The sequence below is a fragment of the Lissotriton vulgaris genome, chromosome 6, assembly GCF_964263255.1.
Source record: "Lissotriton vulgaris chromosome 6, aLisVul1.2, whole genome shotgun sequence".
Lineage (NCBI taxonomy): Eukaryota > Metazoa > Chordata > Amphibia > Caudata > Salamandridae > Lissotriton > Lissotriton vulgaris.
The window spans coordinates 1,832,283,184-1,832,301,055 of NC_141694.1; the positions used below are offsets into that span (position 1 = coordinate 1,832,283,184).

General features: G+C 55.1%; 1 protein-coding gene across 2 annotated transcripts in view; it reads left to right on the top strand.

Annotated features, from left to right (window-relative positions):
* ASXL2 (ASXL transcriptional regulator 2) overlaps nt 1-17,872 on the top strand; it is a 400,829-nt gene that overhangs the window by 277,892 nt on the left and 105,065 nt on the right. The window lies entirely within an intron of this gene.

Genomic DNA, 17,872 nt, shown 5'->3' on the forward strand with positions numbered 1-17,872 from the left:
GCACTCCTGCTGCACTCCTGCTGCACCCCTGATACACCCCTTCTGCACTCCTGCTGCACTCCTGCTGCACTCCTGCTGCACTCCTGCTGCACTTCCGCTACACTCCTGCTACACTCCTGCTGCACTCCTGCTACACCCCTGCTGCACTCCTGCTACACCCCAGCTGCACTCCTGCTACACCCCTGCTACACCCCTGCTGCACTCCTGCTGCACTCCTGCTGCACTTCCGCTACACTCCTGCTACACTCCTGCTACACTCCTGCTACACCCCTGCTGCACTCCTGCTGCACTCCTGCTGCACTTCCGCTACACTCCTGCTACAATCCTGCTGCACCCCTGCTGCACTCCTGCTGCACTCCTGCTGCACTTCCGCTACACTCCTGCTGCACTCCTGCTACACCCCTGCTGCACTCCTGCTGCACTCCTGCTGCACTCCTGCTGCACCCCTGATACACCCCTTCTGCACTCCTGCTGCACTCCTGCTGCACTCCTGCTGCACTTCCGCTACACTCCTGCTACACTCCTGCTGCACTCCTGCTACACCCCTGCTGCACTCCTGCTGCACTCCTGCTACACCCCTGCTGCACTCCTGCTACACCCCTGCTGCACTCCTGCTGCACTTCCGCTACACTCCTGCTACACCCCTGCAGCACTCCTGCTACACTGCTGCTACACCCCTGCTGCACTCCTGCTGCACTCCTGCTGCATGCAATCTGAGACATCTCTGCAGCCCCAGCGACAGCTTCCTGATGAGGCCCCTTGAGCATCACTACAGCAGGGCCAGAACTCTCAATACAGGGGTAGCAGAAGTGTCATGATGAGGCCCCTTGAGCATCACTACAGCAGGGCCAGAACTCTCAATACAGGGGTAGCAGCAGTGTCATGATGAGGCCCCTTGAGCATCACTACAGCAGGGCCAGAACTCTCAATACAGGGGTAGCAGCAGTGTCATGATGAGGCCCCTTAAGCATCACTACAGCAGGGCCAGAACTCTCAATACAGGGGTAGCAGCAGTGTCATGATGAGGCCCATTGAGCATCACTACAGCAGGGCCAGAACTCTCAATACAGGGGTAGCAGAAGTGTCATGATGAGGCCCCTTGAGCATCACTACAGCAGGGCCAGAACTCTCAATACAGGGGTAGCAGAAGTGTCATGATGAGGCCCCTCGAGCATCACTACAGCAGGGCCAGAACTCTCAATACAGGGGTAGCAGAAGTGTCATGATGAGGCCCCTCGAGCATCACTACAGCAGGGCCAGAACTCTCAATACAGGGGTAGCAGAAGTGTCATGATGAGGCCCCTTGAGCATCACTACAGCAGGGCCAGAACTCTCAATACAGGGGTCGCGGCAGTGTCCTAATGAGAACCTCTTGAGCATCAATGCAGCAGTGCTAGAACTCTCAGGGGTTGCGGCAGTGTCCTGATGACGGCTCTGGAGCATCACAGCAGCAGGGCCAGAACTTTCAGGGGTCGCAGCAGTGTCCTGATGAGGGCCCTTGAGCATCACTGCAGCAGGGCAAGAACTCGCAATACAGGGGTCGCTGCTGTGTCCTGATGAGGGCCCCTGAGCATCACTGCAGCAGGGCTAGAACTCTCAGGGGTCGAGGCAGTGTCCTGATGAGGGCCCCATGAGCATCACTTTAGGAGGGCCAGAACTCTCAATACAGGGGTTGTAGCAGTGTCCTGGTGAGGGCCCTTGAGCATCACTGCAGCAGGGCCAGAACTCTCAACACAGGGGTCGCGGCTGTGTCCTGATGAGGGCCCTGAGCATCACTGCAGCAGGGTCAGAACTCTCAGGTGTCACAGCAGTGTTCTGATTAGGGCTTTGGAGCATCACTGCAGCAGGGCCAGAACTCTCAATACAGGGGTTGCAGCAGTGTCCTGGTGAGGGCCCTTGAGCACCACTGCAGCACGGCCAGAACTCTCAATTCAGGGGTCGTGGCAGTGTCCTGATGAGGGCCCTTGAGCATCACTGCAGCAGGGCCAGAACTCTCAGGGGTCGTAGCAGTGTCCTGATGAGGGCTGTGGAGCATCACGGCAGCAGGGCCAGAACTCTCAATGCAGGGGTCGCGGCAGTGTCCTGATGAGGGTTCCCAAGCCACACTGCAGCAGTGCCAGAAATTTCAATACAGAGGTTGCGGCAGTGTCCTGATGAGGGTCCCCGAGCATCACTGCAGCCGTGCCAGAACTTTCAAAACAGAGGTTGGGTCAGTATCCTGATGATGAGGGCCCTTGAACATCACTTGAGCAGTGCCAGAATTCTCAGGGGTCGCGGCAGTGTCCTGATGATGGTCCTTGAGCATCACTGCAGCAGGGCTCAAACTCTCAGGGGTCGCGGTAATGTCCTGATGAGGGCCCCATGAGCTTCACTGTAGGAGGGCCAGAACTCTCAGGGGTCGCGACAGTGTCCTGATGAGGGCACTTGAGCATCACTGCTGCAGGGCCAGAACTCTCAGGGGTCGTAGCAGTGTCCTGATGAGGGTCCCATGAGCATCACTGTAGGAGGGCCAGAACTCTAAAGGGTCATGGCAGTGTCCTGATGAGGGCTCTGGAGCATCACTGTAGCAGGGCCAGAACTCTCAATACAGGGGTTGCAGCAGTGTCTTGGTGAGGGCCCTTGAGCATCACTGCAGCAGGACCAGAACTCTCAATACAGGGGTCGCAGCAGTGTCCTGATGAGGGCCTTTGAGCATCACTGCAGCAGCAGGGCCAGAACTCTCAATACAGGTGTCGCAGCTGTGTCCTGACGAAGGCCCTTGAGCATCACTGCAGCAGCAGAGCCAGAACTCTATATACAGGGGTCACTGCAGTGTCCTGATGAGGGCCCTTGAGCATCACAGCAGCAGCAGAGCCAGAACTCTCAATACAGGGATCGCTGCAGTGTCCTGATGAGGGCCCTTGAGCATCACTGCTGCAGGGCCAGAACTCTCAATACTGTGGTCGCAGCAGTGTCCTGATGAGGACCTTTGAGCATCACTGCAGCAGGGCCAGAACTCTCAATACAGGGGTTGCAGCAGTGTCCTGATGTGTGCCTTTGAGCATCACTGCAACAGGGCCAGAACTCTCAATACAGGGGTCGCAGCAGTGTCCTGATGAGGGCCTTTGAGCATCACTGCAGCAGAGCCAGAATTCTCAATACAGGGGTCGCAGCAGTGTCCTGATGAGGGCCTTCGAGCATCTCTGCAGCAGGGCCAGAACTCTCAATACAGGGGTCGCAGCAGTGTCCTGATGAGGGCCCTTGAGCATCACTGCAGCAGGGCCAGAACTCTCAATACAGGGGTCGAAGCAGTGTCCTGATGAGGGCCTTCGAGCATCACTGTAGCAGGGCCAGAACTCTCAGGGGTTGCGGCAGTGTCCTGATGAGGGCCCTTGAGCATCACTGCCGCAGGGCCAGAACTCTCAATACAGGGGTCCCGGCAGTGTCCTGATGAGGGCTTTTGAGCATCACTGCAGCAGCAGGGCCAGACCTCTCAATACAGGTGTTGCAGCTGTGTCCTGACGAAGGCCTTTGAGCATCACTGCAGCAGCAGAGCCAGAACTCTCAATACAGGAGTCGCTGCAGTGTCCTGATGAGGGCCCTTGAGCATCACAGCAGTAGCAGAGCCAGAACTCTCAATACAGGGGTCGCTGCAGTGTCCTGATGAGGGCCCTTGAGCATCACTGCAGAAGGGCCAGAACTCTCAATACAGTGGTTGCTGCAGTGTCCTGATGAGGGCCCTTGAGCATCACTGCAGCAGCAGAGCCAGAACTCACAATACAGGGGTCGCAGCAGTGTTCTGATGAGGGCGGTACAAAAGGGGGTGGTGATGGACGGAGCATCTGAATCAATCAAACACTCACACCCAGTCAAAAGATCTGGGTTTAATCCATCACCGTTCTTTACCCCACTCCGCCACCCCAGTTCAGACATGGCTATATGCAAATCAGTCTGACCCTGTGCCTCATGGGAACAGTCCAGCCCGAACCGCCAAGCCATGTCTTCCCTGGACCGGAAACAAGCTTCCGAGGACCGGTTTCTGGCATTCCAGCCGTCTTCCGCCCGGCTTGCCTGAATCCAGTGGCAAAGTGAGCAAGGGACTCACGTGTGAGCATACTCTGCCACACTTATGTCGGCCAAAAGCGGTACAAAAGGGGGTGGTGATGGACGGAGCATCTGAATCAATCAAACACTCACACCCAGTCAAAAAATCTGGGTTTAATCCATCACCGTTCTTTAGCCCAGGGCCAGAACTCTCAATACAGGGGTCGCAGCAGTGTCCTGATGAGGGCCTTTGAGCATCACTGCAGCAGGGCCACAACTCTCAATACAGGGGTCGCTGCAGTGTCCTGATGAGGGCCCTTGAGCATCACAGCAGCAGCAGAGCCAGAACTCTCAATACAGGGGTCGCTGCAGTGTACTGATGAGGGCCCTTGAGCATCACTGCAGCAGGGCCAGAACTCTCAATACTGGGGTCGCAGCAGTGTCCTGATGAGGACCTTTGAGCATCACTGCAGCCGGGCCAGAACTCTCAATACAGGGGTTGCAGCAGTGTCCTGATGAGGGCCTTTGAGCATCACTGCAACAGGGCCAGAACTCTCAATACAGGGGTCGCAGCAGTGTCCTGATGAGGGCCTTTGAGCATCACTGCAACAGGGCCAGAACTCTCAATACAGGGGTCGCAGCAGTGTCCTGATGAGGGCCTTTGAGCATCACTGCAACAGGGCCAGAACTCTCAATACAGGGGTCGCAGCAGTGTCCTGATGAGGACCTTTGAGCATCACTGCAGCCGGGCCAGAACTCTCAATACAGGGGTTGCAGCAGTGTCCTGATGAGGGCCTTTGAGCATCACTGCAACAGGGCCAGAACTCTCAATACAGGGGTCGCAGCAGTGTCCTGATGAGGGCCTTCGAGCATCACTGTAGCAGGGCCAGAACTCTCAATACAGGGGTCGCTGCAGTGTCCTGATGAGGGCCCTTGAGCATCACTGCAGAAGGGCCAGAACTCTCAATACAGGGGTAGCAGAAGTGTCATGATGAGGCCCCTTGAGCATCACAGCAGCAGCAGACCCAGAACTCTCAATACAGGGGTCGCTGCAGTGTACTGATGAGGGCCCTTGAGCATCACTGCAGCAGGGCCAGAACTCTCAATACTGGGGTCGCAGCAGTGTCCTGATGAGGACCTTTGAGCATCACTGCAGCCGGGCCAGAACTCTCAATACAGGGGTTGCAGCAGTGTCCTGATGAGGGCCTTTGAGCATCACTGCAACAGGGCCAGAACTCTCAATACAGGGGTCGCAGCAGTGTCCTGATGAGGGCCTTTGAGCATCACTGCAACAGGGCCAGAACTCTCAATACAGGGGTCGCAGCAGTGTCCTGATGAGGGCCTTTGAGCATCACTGCAACAGGGCCAGAACTCTCAATACAGGGGTCGCAGCAGTGTCCTGATGAGGACCTTTGAGCATCACTGCAGCCGGGCCAGAACTCTCAATACAGGGGTTGCAGCAGTGTCCTGATGAGGGCCTTTGAGCATGACTGCAACAGGGCCAGAACTCTCAATACAGGGGTCGCTGCAGTGTCCTGATGAGGGCCCTTGAGCATCACTGCAGAAGGGCCAGAACTCTCAATACAGGGGTTGCAGCAGTGTCCTGATGAGGGCCTTTGAGCATCACTGCAACAGGGCCAGAACTCTCAATACAGGGGTTGCAGCAGTGTCCTGATGAGGGCCTTTGAGCATCACTGCAACAGGGCCAGAACTCTCAATACAGGGGTCGCAGCAGGGTCCTGATGAGGACCTTTGAGCATCACTGCAGCCGGGCCAGAACTCTCAATACAGGGGTTGCAGCAGTGTCCTGATGAGGGCCTTTGAGCATGACTGCAACAGGGCCAGAACTCTCAATACAGGGGTCGCTGCAGTGTCCTGATGAGGGCCCTTGAGCATCACTGCAGAAGGGCCAGAACTCTCAATACAGGGGTTGCAGCAGTGTCCTGATGAGGGCCTTTGAGCATCACTGCAACAGGGCCAGAACTCTCAATACAGGGGTTGCAGCAGTGTCCTGATGAGGGCCTTCGAGCATCACTGTAGCAGGGCCAGAACTCTCAATACAGGGGTCGCTGCAGTGTCCTGATGAGGGCCCTTGAGCATCACTGCAGAAGGGCCAGAACTCTCAATACAGGGGTTGCAGCAGTGTCCTGATGAGGGCCTTTGAGCATCACTGCAACAGGGCCAGAACTCTCAATACAGGGGTTGCAGCAGTGTCCTGATGAGGGCCCTTGAGCATCACTACAGCAGGGCCAGAACTCTCAATACAGGGGTCGCAGCAGTGTCCTGATGAGGGCCTTTGAGCATCACTGCAACAGGGCCAGAACTCTCAATACAGGGGTTGCAGCAGTGTCCTGATGAGGGCCTTTGAGCATGACTGCAACAGGGCCAGAACTCTCAATACAGGGGTCGTTGCAGTGTCCTGATGAGGGCCCTTGAGCATCACTGCAGAAGGGCCAGAACTCTCAATACAGGGGTTGCAGCAGTGTCCTGATGAGGGCCTTCGAGCATCACTGCAACAGGGCCAGAACTCTCAATACAGGGGTTGCAGCAGTGTCCTGATGAGGGCCTTCGAGCATCACTGCAACAGGGCCAGAACTCTCAATACAGGGGTTGCAGCAGTGTCCTGATGAGGGCCTTCGAGCATCACTGCAACAGGGCCAGAACTCTCAATACAGGGGTTGCAGCAGTGTCCTGATGAGGGCCTTTGAGCATCACTGCAACAGGGCCAGAACTCTCAATACAGGGGTTGCAGCAGTGTCCTGATGAGGGCCCTTGAGCATCACTACAGCAGGGCCAGAACTCTCAATACAGGGGTCGCAGCAGTGTCCTGATGAGGGCCTTTGAGCATCACTGCAACAGGGCCAGAACTCTCAATACAGGGGTCGCAGCAGTGTCCTGATGAGGGCCTTTGAGCATCACTGCAACAGGGCCAGAACTCTCAATACAGGGGTTGCAGCAGTGTCCTGATGAGGGCCCTTGAGCATCACTACAGCAGGGCCAGAACTCTCAATACAGGGGTCGCAGCAGTGTCCTGATGAGGGCCTTTGAGCATCACTGCAACAGGGCCAGAACTCTCAATACAGGGGTTGCAGCAGTGTCCTGATGAGGGCCTATGAGCATGACTGCAACAGGGCCAGAACTCTCAATACAGGGGTCGTTGCAGTGTCCTGATGAGGGCCCTTGAGCATCACTGCAGAAGGGCCAGAACTCTCAATACAGGGGTTGCAGCAGTGTCCTGATGAGGGCCTTTGAGCATCACTGCAACAGGGCCAGAACTCTCAATACAGGGGTTGCAGCAGTGTCCTGATGAGGGCCTTCGAGCATCACTGTAGCAGGGCCAGAACTCTCAATACAGGGGTCGCTGCAGTGTCCTGATGAGGGCCCTTGAGCATCACTGCAGAAGGGCCAGATCTCTCAATACAGGGGTTGCAGCAGTGTCCTGATGAGGGCCTTTGAGCATCACTGCAACAGGGCCAGAACTCTCAATACAGGGGTTGCAGCAGTGTCCTGATGAGGGCCCTTGAGCATCACTACAGCAGGGCCAGAACTCTCAATACAGGGGTCGCAGCAGTGTCCTGATGAGGGCCTTTGAGCATCACTGCAACAGGGCCAGAACTCTCAATACAGGGGTTGCAGCAGTGTCCTGATGAGGGCCCTTGAGCATCACTACAGCAGGGCCAGAACTCTCAATACAGGGGTTGCAGCAGTGTCCTGATGAGGGCCTTTGAGCATCACTGTAACAGGGCCAGAACTCTCAATACAGGGGTTGCAGCAGTGTCCTGATGAGGGCCTTCGAGCATCACTGCAACAGGGCCAGAACTCTCAATACAGGGGTTGCAGCAGTGTCCTGATGAGGGCCTTCGAGCATCACTGCAACAGGGCCAGAACTCTCAATACAGGGGTTGCAGCAGTGTCCTGATGAGGGCCCTTGAGCATCACTACAGCAGGGCCAGAACTCTCAATACAGGGGTTGCAGCAGTGTCCTGATGAGGGCCTTTGAGCATCACTGCAACAGGGCCAGAACTCTCAATACAGGGGTTGCAGCAGTGTCCTGATGAGGGCCTTCGAGCATCACTGCAACAGGGCCAGAACTCTCAATACAGGGGTTGCAGCAGTGTCCTGATGAGGGCCTTCGAGCATCACTGCAACAGGGCCAGAACTCTCAATACAGGGGTTGCAGCAGTGTACTGATGAGGGCCTTCGAGCATCACTGCAACAGGGCCAGAACTCTCAATACAGGGGTTGCAGCAGTGTCCTGATGAGGGCCCTTGAGCATCACTACAGCAGGGCCAGAACTCTCAATACAGGGGTCGCAGCAGTGTCCTGATGAGGGCCTTCGAGCATCACTGCAACAGGGCCAGAACTTTCAGGTGTTGCGGCAGGGCCAGTGATTCTGCTGAGATGAAGGTTCCTCACTGTTGAGTTCTGCTAAAGTAACACTGGGTTTATGCAGCTTTGACAAGCAGCAGATACAAATGTTAGTAAAAACTATATAAAACACCCATTGGTTTTTAATGTTTTATGTTGTACAGTTTAATGAATACATTGTAATCCAGAGTGATCCTACAACTTCAAGTAATGGAGCCTCCGGCACAGGCGTGCAGGTGCCACCCAGTGACAGTTTTACTGATCCTTTGTTCTAGTTCTCGGTGTATTTTATAACTTATTTAAATTGGTTTTTTTTGTAATACAAATTTGTCGTGCTACCAAAATGCAAGTCAGCTTGCGCTCATGTGAATTGCAGTCTATTTCCGCGTGCTTTAGACTGGCAAAGCTGACGTCAGCGAGGGCCTTCGGTTCACACAGTAACAGTCACTCCCAGAAGATCACTCTCTCCGAGGGGCCTTCTTCTCTCTTTCGGCAGCAGGCCAGCTCCAAAGAACCCTCAAGTCGAAGCCACAAGCTTTAGCAAATCCTTACAAAGTTTACATTTAGTGCTGAAGCAGTTCCTGGTTCCTCCTTGAATATCCGTCTCTTCCGCATTATTTCTTGTTTTGCCTGGTGTAGAAGGGCCCTCCAGATACTGAGGGGGAAGGATTGAGTGGTGAATCCACACGGTCCTGGTCTGAGTGGGGTTTACTTCAGCCGGAGCCTCTAGTCTGTGAATGTAATTAGAGCAGTCAGAAAGAGTTGTCTTCACAGGGCATTTTCGCAGCTAGGGTACTCAAAATGTCATTTTTTGCTCATCTCTTCCTAATCCTGTTTCACAGAATCGGCACTGGTGGAATTTGAGGCACTTAAAGTGCATTTGTGTCTTAAAATCCGACCAGTGTTCGGTGCGGAAGGGATGCGGCAGAAAGGTTGGATCCTAGAAATCTGGGGTTGATCCCAGTCTTGGTACTTTCACTTGAACACCCCGTACCTAAACGTGTGACCTACATTTACTCGCTGTGACGCCCTTTACATTGTCCTTTGCTCATATTGGCATTTTTCGAACCTCAGTATAGCGCTGTAATGAATCCTTAACACTGCTTCAACAGCTATATGCACTTATCTGAAAGAAACACGTTAGTGTTAGATTCCTTACCTTAGAATATCACCAGGCGTCAGTCTGGATCCGGAAACTTTTGCGTAGCAGTACCCTTGCGCGTCGGTAGGCGTCGTTTGCAGGAGTCTCCTGCGGCTCCGCGTCCGTCGTTGGCGTCGTGCGCCGTGATGACGTCGCTGGAGTATATAGACGCCGCCTCCGCGCGCTGACGTCAGTTCTTCTTTTTTCCGCGCCAGTGGATGCAGATCTGAAGAGCGGTACCCGGTCTTTTGACCAAGTTATTACTAGTATTTCTATCTTTGTGCCTGGTAAGGATGCCCGGTTTCAAGAATTGTGACGGTTGTGACCGCACGATGTCGGTCACGGACCATCACCGACTCTGTCTCCGGTGCCTGGGCCCCGACCACGATGTCGACGCCTGCGTCGATTGCCGGGCTCTGACTAGCAAAGCTAGGCGGGAGCGGTCCCGCAAGCTGCTCGAGCTCCGGGTGTCGGCCCCGCGTCGAGAGCGGTCTCGGTCCGGCCGGAGGTCCAGGGAGCGTTCGAGGGAGCGGTCGCGGAGCCGCGCCGGACGCTCCGGAAGTCGACATCACTCGTCGGGTTCGTCAGGTAAGAGACACAAGAAGTCGGGGCGTCGTCATCGTACCCCCGACTCCCCCCGACGCTCGCGCGATGCGGCCGGGGGTTCGGGTGACCCCAACCCCGCGGCTCCGCGAGAGTCGCCGGCGCGGCCTGCCCCATACCCTCAGGTCCCTGGGCAAGGTGCGACGCCTGAGGAGATAGAGGCGTTCCTCATGGCCATGAGGGCCCTCTCTTCTCCGGCGGGTTCCACGGCGCCTACGGGCCCAGTGAACCCGTCCGGAGGCCCTAGAGGTTCAGCTGACCCTACCTCGATGCCGTCGGATGCTCCGACACCGGCGCCGCCGGCGGCGCCGACTCCGGCGCCGCTAGGGCCTTCGGGATCGGCGCCGGATGGACGTCCATCCAATCCGGCACCGCTTCCATCGGGGTTACCCCCGACGCCGCCCCCGCGCGACGCCGGTTCCTCGGTGCCGGCTTCGGGCGGCACCGGGGCTCCGGCGCCGGCTCCGGGCGGCGCCGTCCCCATACCCTCACCGAATCCGGACGCGGAGTCGGACCGACGTCGCCCGACGCCGGGCTCGACGCCGATGGGGCCTGTTGACCCCGTGGAGCCGGTCTACATGGTTGACACCGACTATGGTGATGATGTAGAGTACGGTGAGGGCTGGGAGGGGTCTGAAGACCCTCTGTCACGCGAGTGTCAGTATGACATGGAATGGACAGGTGATTTGGGGGACGCCAGTGGATTAGATGACTCTCCTAACCCTGGCTTTGTCTCTCCTCCTTCCGTGGCATCGGAGGAGGGAGCTGCCTATTCAGTGGTGTTGATGAGGGCTGCCAAGGTCTTAAACCTTGAGCTCCCCGTCGCGGCCGTGAGGCCTAACATCCTCACTGAGGTCTTCAAACCGCGGTCATGCCCACAGGAGCCTCTGCTGCCGTTTAACGAAGCCTTGTCAGACGTTCTGTTGGGCACTTGGTCCAGGCCCTCTTCAGGTGCGCCTGTTGATCGGAACGTGGCCAGACACCACCGTCCTTGTCCGGACGACCCCAAGTTCCTGTCCACCCACCCCACCCCTGAGAGTCTGGTGATCCAGGCCTCTACCTCCCAGTCCGCATTCCCGTCGGCCCCGCCCGATCGGGAATCCAAGAGGTATGACCAATATGGCAAGAAGGTCTTCTCGTCCCTGAGCTTAGGACTGCGGTCTTGCAACACCGCTTGCCTCTTGGGCCGCTACACCCACTCTGTGTGGGATACGGTCGCGGAGCTGCTGCCAGAATGCCCCATGGAGGTGCGGGCAAAGCTCGGCAAAGCTGTAGCTGAGGGCCGAGATGCAGCTAGGTATTCTATTCGATGTGGTCTTGATACGACCGACTCGCTAGGCAGAGCGATGTCCACGACGGTGGCGATTCGTCGCCACGCCTGGTTGAGATCCGCCAACTTCTCGGCAGATGTCCAGAATACTTTGATGGACATGCCGTTCGATGGCTGTCATCTGTTTGGTGACAAGGCGGACCACGCGCTGGAACGCTTCAAGGACTCCAGGGTCACGGCCAAGTCCTTGGGTCTCTCGACCCAGCGCCAGCAAACGGGTTTGTTTCGCTCCTTTCGTGGCCAAGGAAGGGGCGTCCCCACACGTGCTGCCAGCCACGCGCCGCAACAATCTTATCAACGCGGTGGCGGCCGTGGAAACCGCCGTGGAGGCGGTCGGGGTCAAAGGCGGGGTCAGGCCACATCCCCCCCGCAGCATCTGCCTCAAAATCCTCCTAGTCCGTGCTTTCAGGCCCACGTGACGCCAGTGGGTGGCAGGGTTCGCCACCACCACGCCCGCTGGCGCACGATCACATCGGACAGGTGGGTGCTGCAAATCGTCCGGAGGGGCTACTCCCTCCCCTTCGAGACAACTCCTCCAGCCATGCCACCGCAGAACCACCGTGTGTCGGGGGACCACTTGCAACTTCTGCAGGAGGAAGTTACGGCCCTCTTGGCCAAGGGGGCCATCGAGCGCGTTCCTGGGCCAGAAGTAGGGCGTGGTTGTTATTCCCACTACTTTCTGGTACCCAAGAAGGACAAAGGGGGCCTACGTCCTATCTTGGATCTAAGGAACGTCAACGGCTTCCTCCGGAAGGAGAAGTTCAAGATGTTGACATTAGCTCAGGTCTTGGCTGCTCTAGACCCGCAAGACTGGATGGTAGCGTTGGACTTGCAGGATGCGTATTTTCACATCCCCGTCCTGCCGGCCCACCGGCGTTACCTGCGGTTCACGGTAGGCCAGGAACACTTTCAGTTTATCGTGCTCCCCTTCGGCCTTACCAGCGCCCCACGGGTGTTCACAAAGGTGTTGGCGGTGGTCGCAGCCCATCTGCGCAGGTTAGGGGTTTCAGTCTTCCCCTACCTAGACGACTGGTTGTTGAAGGCGGGCTCGCCCCAGACAGTCGTCCACCACCTCCAGATGACGGCAGACCTCTTGCACGGCCTGGGGTTCTCCATCAATGTGCCGAAATCACACCTGTGTCCCTCTCAAAAGCTCCTTTTCATCGGAGCGGTTCTGGACTCGGCGCAGTTTCGGGTCTATCCTCCGGAACGGCGGATCCGGGATATTCAGGCGTTGATTCCCATCTTTCAGCCGCTATCCCGGGTTTCGGTCAGGTTGGCGCTGCGGCTGCTGGGGCTGATGGCTTCCTGCATCCTTCTGGTGCATCACGCCCGGTGGCGGATGCGGGCTCTGCAGTGGGACCTGAAGTTTCAGTGGGCCCAGCATCAGGGCAACTTGTCCGACCACGTCTTGATCTCGGAGGGCACTGCGAGACAACTGCAGTGGTGGCTTACGGACCGCGATTGGGTCACGGGCAAGTCCCTCTCCCTTCCCCAACAGGAGCACGTTGTCGTGACGGACGCGTCCCTCCAGGGCTGGGGAGACCACTTGAGGCGGAGATCAGAGGCATCTGGTCTCCGGCGGAGTCCCGGCTCCATATAAACCTGTTGGAGCTGCGGGCGATTCGTCTGGCACTGAAGGCATTCCTCCCCTTTGTCAACGGGAGTGTAGTGCAGGTGTTCACGGACAACACCACCGCCATGTGGTACTGCAACAAACAAGGCGGGGTGGGGTCGTGGACCCTTTGCCAGGAGGCTCTGCGCCTCTGGCAGTGGCTGGAACGTCAGGGCGTGACTCTGACGGTTCAACACCTGGCAGGTTCTCTGAACGCCAGGGCGGACGAACTCAGCCGTCGGTGCTCGATGGATCACGAATGGCGTCTGAACTCGGACGTGGCGCAAGGTCTCTTTCGGCAATGGGGAGAGCCTTGGTTAGATCTATTCGCCACAGAAGAGAACGCGCAATGTCATCAGTTCTGCGCGTTGGAGTTTCCAAGACGGCACTCGCACGGCGACGCCTTTCGGCGCGAGTGGAGTTGCGGTCTGTTATACGCCTTTCCGCCTATACCACTTCTGCCCAGAGTGCTGAAGAAGATCAGGCGCGACCGGGCCCAAGTTATTCTTGTGGCTCCGGACTGGGCTCGAAGGTACTGGTATCCCGAGCTACTCAGCATGTCAGTCGGTCCCCCGATCCGCCTGCCCCTTCAGGAGGACCTTCTGTCGCAGCAACAGGGGACGGTCCTCCACCCGAACCTGTCCAGTCTCCACCTCCATGCTTGGAGATTGAGCGGCGGCAGTTGAGGCCATTTGACTTGCCTCCTGAAGTCTGTAATGTGATTCTGGCAGCCAGGTGTCCCTCCACGAAATCGGTATACGCCTGTCGGTGGAACAAGTTTGTGGCATGGTGCACAGCAAAGGCTGTGGATCCTCTTTCTGCCCCTCTCTCCGAGGTTCTTCTGTTCCTTCTCTCTCTTGCCCAGCAGGGCTCTGCTCTGGGCACTATCAAGGGCTACCTTTCTGCCCTTTCAGCCTTTCTTAGGCTTCCTGATCAGCCTTCTTTGTTCAAGTCCCCAATTGTAACAAGATTCTTGAAGGGCATCACACACATGTATCCACCTGTTCCGTTTGTGATGCCTCAGTGGGACTTGAACCTGGTTCTAACCTTTTTGATGTGTGCTCCCTTTGAGCCCCTTCATTCTTGCCCTCTCCGTCTCCTGACTTTAAAGACGGCTTTCCTGGTTGCCATCACCTCTGCCAGGAGGGTGAGTGAGCTCCAGGCTCTTTCTGTCAAACCTCCTTTCTTGTCCATCCATCCTGACAAGGTGGTTCTGAGGACTAGACCTTCTTTCCTGCCCAAAGTAGTTTCTGCTTTTCACATCGGGCAGTCCATCACCCTCCCTTCCTTCTTCCCGCCTCCGCATCCTTCAAAGGATGAAGAGCGGCTCCACCGTCTGGACCTAAAACGTGCGCTTTCATTTTACATGGATCGCACACGCCAGTTCCGGGTGGATGACCAACTGTTTGTTGGCTACGTGGGTGCGAAGAAGGGACGGGCGGTACACAAACGGTCCATCTCTCGGTGGGTCGTTCTCTGCATCAAAGCGTGCTACTCTTTGGCTCGGAAGGAGCCTCCTGTTGGGCTGAGGGCCCATTCCACTCTGGCCACGGCGGCTACTACTGCCCTGGGCCGGGGAGTCCCCTTGCAGGACATTTGCCAAGCGGCTACGTGGGCCTCGCTGCACACATTTGCGAGGCACTACTGCCTGGACAGTCAAGTCCGGAGGGATGGCTTCTTTGGCCGTTCTGTCCTCCAGGACTTTCTGGTGTAGGATTGTATTGGTTCGCAGACCCACCACCGGGGTTAGTATTGCTGGGGTATCTATTCTAAGGTAAGGAATCTAACACTAACCTGTTTCTTTCAGATGAACAAGTTACTTTCCTTCGGTAACGATATATCTGTAAGAAACATTAGTTAGTGTTAGATTCCTTACCGAACCCACCCATCCTCCCCGTTCTGCGAACTGATACCTAGGGTTAAGGACATCCCTTTCAGGGCCCTAGTTTCAAAAGGCACCAGTGTTGGTTCTCTCATGGCTCTGCGTCTTCTGGCGCGGAAAAGCTGTGTGCAAAGAACTGACGTCAGCGCGCGGAGGCGGCGTCTATATACTCCAGCGACGTCATCACGGCGCACGACACCAATGACGGACGCGGAGCCGCAGGAGACGCCTGCAGACGACGCCTACCGACGCGCAAGGGTACTGCTACGCAAAAGTTTCCGGATCCAGACTGACGCCTGGGGATATTCTAAGGTAAGGAATCTAACACTAACTAATGTTTCTTACAGATATATCGTTACCGAAGGTAAGTAACTTGTTCTACGTGTTGTGACTTTCTTAAATTGGTTTTTGCGCGCTCGTAACGAGGCTTGTGTGAAAGTTCACAATGGAAGTATTTTAGTATTGTTTATGTGGACCTCAGTCGAGATCCAAATCGTAAACAAATACAATTGATAGAAATTGTGAATTGCAGCTGTGATATGTGGAAAGCAGTGGTGTCATTCAACAATGTAAATCCCCAGTTGAAATAAATGGACGTGTGTCGCCTCCCAGGCTCACTACATGCATGCGCACACGTCAAGTGTGTTGTTTTATTGTGTCCCCTGCACGAGCAGATTTGGGTAAGTGCATCGTGGCGCCCAACGTGAGGGTGCAATCCTCAAACTAAAAGCAGGAGCCTGTTAAACAGGGGGTGACTCTTGAAAACATGCTGTTCACTCTTCACCCAGGGCGAAAATCACAAAGTTGCAGCTCTGAAAATGGGAGACTTGCTCCTGTGGGACTAATCTAAGACCGCAGAGACCTTTTGGAGTCTTTCGTGTGATTTGTGCAACTAAAACGCTGTGTTTTTTGATAACTTGCCTTTTTTCCCCCAAAGTTTTATATAGCACAAACTTGACCCGAAATCCGGTATCTAGGCGCTTTACATGAGCACCAGTTGCGTTACATGAGGACACATTCATTTTTTGTTAAACATGGGGAGATTAAGTGATTTGCCCAGAATCACAGGATGTTGAGCGTTGTTGCCGAGACTCGAACCCGGTGCCCCAGATTTGAGGTCAACCGCCCTAGCCCTTAGACTGCATGCTCTCGCCTTGAGAAAGCACAAGGCGTGCCAGCCTCTTTAGAAGAAACACGTGTGGGTTGCACTTTCTATCACATCAGGCTTTAACCCTGATGCGCTCAATAAAAATCGATCAAAGATACAGAGAACTCTATGGACATTTTTCCTGAAAAAAGTTAGAAACTTCACAAGGTATTGTCTGTCTTTCTTGAACTCCTATCACATTACCTAGTGACATTAGGGGTGTAGTCACTTGACAGGCAGCCCTATCTCTGAAACACTGAATAAAGGTCCTGTCCGGGTCTCGTAACCCATTAAGCCTTACCCCGTCTGCCAGCCATGCCAAGTCAATTGGCACTTCACTCCGTCTGATGGCTCCCCAGTCCAGAACCTGTCCTCAGATGATGTATCTTAGGTATGGTTGGCATCTTCTCAGAGTTTCTGTACCACGCCACCCACACAGGTTCCGAGCCGTAGATCCGTCCGCCATGGCTACCTGTTCTTCACTGTGACATGCGAGTCCTCTCATTGGCTGGCGTGTGCAGCCTCCCTGGTCTAGAGTGTTGGCAGGTGGAGTTCCCAGTTATTTGTATTGTATTGTATTGTATTGTAATTTGTAAAGCGCGATTGCTGCCCAGCGGGCGTCCAAGCGCTAACACATCAGTCCAGACTCGCTTGCCGCAGCCATGATTGATCTGGGCATTGACTTCCTGGTTGCGTTTTGCTAACATGCATGTGCTGGCCAGTTCTCTTGAGCCAGGCAAGCATTGCGTCTGCTTGGCCCGTCACTACACAAAGCTTTTTTTTCTTCTATTTAGCAGTTAGTACTTTTTCAAACCATAGTGATGTTGTTTCCTCCTCTTTTTAAGAAACTACTTATGAAATTAGATGATATTTAATTAATGACTAACTTTTATTTTTAAAATTCCAACACAAGATTCCATAACTTCGAGTTGGGGGATAATTTTTCTGGGGATATGTAGAGTCGACTTGTAGTACATAAGCAGGGCTGAGGGTGGTATCTGAAGGGGGTGGGTATGTCCAGGAGCCTGGGGTGATCATGACATGTATCTCAACTGGCAAGGAAGGAAGGATGGAAACCCATCAAGACATTGGAAGCCTTAGGGATGCCTGTGAACGTCTCCAAGAAACCCAGACCAAGGGCCGCTGGAATTGTGCAATTGTGATTTTTGTATAGTTATAGATGTCCCACATTTGCCACATGATGCAATATCTGCTGCATAATCTGCAGATTTTAACATAAAAATCTGTTTCTAGCTCAAACTGTTCTTGGTAACCCACCCGGCCAGCCTTTTCCCTTACTCTTGGGTCTTGCTGCCTGTCTCTAAACCTCTATATGTTTCATGTTTTATGTACGTTTGATAAACGTTGACTTGGCATGAACAGTTTGGTATGACCTCTAGTAACCCTCGGAGGGCAGACTGTGGAAGCCCGTCTGTGGGTGAGGGAGCGGACTTAGTTACATGGTGATGGGGGGTCGTCTGTTCGTTTTTAGGTCAAGCCTAGGCAGCGCATGCGCTGCTCGGCAAAGCATGCTGTATTGAGGTAGGGACTTGAAGCTCCGCCCATGTTCCACCCATATTTTTCATTGGCTTGTGTCATTGTCCACTGTAAACTGTGGCTGTTCATTTCCAAAAGGCTTAGTAGTCCCTCCTTAGTACTGCCTTGTCTCATTTTGTAACCTCCCATGGCGACACCCCCTGTTACGTGTTTTGTTGCTCGGTAGGCTTTAAGTACAGCCTCTGAGCACTATTTTCTCAAATAGC